The 2,062-nt window shown below is 41.8% G+C and overlaps 1 long non-coding RNA gene across 1 annotated transcript; it reads left to right on the top strand.

Moving 5' to 3' along the window:
* The first annotated feature begins 509 nt into the window (after positions 1–509).
* On the top strand, positions 510–1,454 carry LOC120921763. The gene is made up of 3 exons (XR_005744960.1): positions 510–789; positions 979–1,118; positions 1,283–1,454. It is a non-coding gene; the product is annotated as an uncharacterized LOC120921763 (long non-coding RNA).
* The last annotated feature ends 608 nt before the right edge of the window (positions 1,455–2,062 follow it).

Here is a 2,062-nt window from a genome sequence, read left to right as displayed (position 1 = left end):
AATTTTATTATCAATTTTTGATCAATGTCATATATGGAATCACCATATTGACATTGATATAATTGCGACTTTATACCCTTCTGCCGCGATTGCGTCATCATGCCAACGCTACTACATGTGTCATTGCAGCAATGGTGTTACCATGCTGATCGACACATGCGACGTCCATACCTTTGACTATCATGGCGTCTGTTAAATGTATTTGGACTGTGCAGGCAATAATTGTTCGAGTGTAGTCACCGCATTGATATCAATGTGCTGGTGTCCACTTGCGAGCTTCATCACAATAGCGTCATTTCCGCAATTGCGTCATTACGCAGCGCATACGCGCGCGCATGCCCCCATGCCGCTAATGTACTCTATTCAAGCCCATCCCGTTTTTTTTTTTTTTTTTCCAAGACGCAATTGCGTCACTACGCAGCACGTGCGCGCGCGCATGCGCCATAGCCACCAATGGACTCTATTTAAGCCCATTACAGACACTATTGTCTCTGACTGTCATGGCGTCTGCTGGACTTATGGAGACTTCTCACATGCAGGTAGGACCACTGGGTGTTGATGTTTGGCTTATTGTTTGTTTTTGGTGCTGTGCCTTTATGCACACTTCACTAGCCATACATATTATTTATACATACTCCTAAATTCCTTCTTCCAGTGATCTCTGCCTGCGATCACCCAGCAATCCACCTTTCCTGAAACATAGGATAATCTGGGTAGTTTGTCTCCCTGGGGCTGAACTTTTGTTCTCTGGCACATGCATACCCTCTCCTATATGGATTTCCATATCTGGTAAGTTACTCTCCATTTTTGGACTACCAGCTCTATGGGGTTACTCTTTTTTGCTATAAATATGTGTCTGCATTTAACTCTTTGAATGCAACAAATAATGATATATACATATCATATATATATATATATATATATATATATATATATATATATATATTTTTCTCTTTTCTCTTTCCCTTCCTTCCCTAGGCGTGGACCTTTTTGGTAGGCTATGATTGTATATCCTCCCCGTGAACACAGAGACATTGATCTCCATATACAGCATTCTCCCCTTGTTTTTGGCGTACTTTCACACTGAGACAGGATTCTATCTACAGATCTTATTGACTGTAAGTAGCTCATATCTGTTTTGATAAATGACATAGCTGTATGGCTGTCCTTTTCTTGTCTCCCCTTCCCCATGTTTCTTAACAATTTCGGTCACTTGAGTTGTAAATATTGTTTAAGTTGAATCTTTTCTATGTAATATATGTATATATCTCTTTTCTAATAGACATGTATTTCTCTGACACAATGATCGTCTGTAATACCCCTTGAAGAAGGATCACAGATACCGAAACGGCTGTCGGGTTGGACCAATTTTTGTCTCATGTCTGTTTTATTGCTTCACAAATAGGATCTGTATACCACTTGCATGTGGTCTTTTATCCTTGCTAGGACACTGTATGATGTCCTGACTTTAATTGTTTAAATAAATTTGCTACATATTTTTCTACTCATTTACGTGTTTGTGTCACTTATAAAGTCCCACCCTTAAGGGGGTATTTCATGTTTTTTCCATAACTCTAGGGATGTGGTGACTTACAAACACTGACATTCTCCTGATTGTGGGGTCCCTCTTTTTTAATTATTGGGCAGGAAAGCTCGGAATTCCTAGCAATATCCTAGCCTTATTTTTTGTGTGACTTCTTGCTGTAACAGTTGGTTGTTGCAGCGGAGTACCTCAAGGTTGTGTCATGGCTCTCAAGGGTTCGGGGACAGCTAAAAATGCAAAAAAAATTAAAAAACAAAAGGGTTCCCCTTTGGGCTCGGAGGATCTTGGCCAGGTTTCGGCGGTCCCAACCTCACCGGAACGACCAGAGGTCATCGCCCTAGGTGAGCCATCAGGGTTGTTAGGTGTTACTGCTGGCCCTATCCAACCAGCTCCTGTCTATGTCACACAGGAGATGCTGGCTTCCACCCTGGGGGGTTTGGAACAGAGGTTGACAACATTGATTACAGTCTCACTGCCAGTTAGGAAACGGGCTAGGTCCCCGTCCCCTAAACTTGTATT

The sequence above is a fragment of the Rana temporaria genome (genome assembly GCF_905171775.1).
Source record: "Rana temporaria chromosome 4 unlocalized genomic scaffold, aRanTem1.1 chr4i, whole genome shotgun sequence".
NCBI lineage: Eukaryota > Metazoa > Chordata > Amphibia > Anura > Ranidae > Rana > Rana temporaria.
The sequence above is the reverse complement of the archived record's forward strand: the minus strand, read 5'-3'. Positions and strand labels throughout refer to the sequence as shown.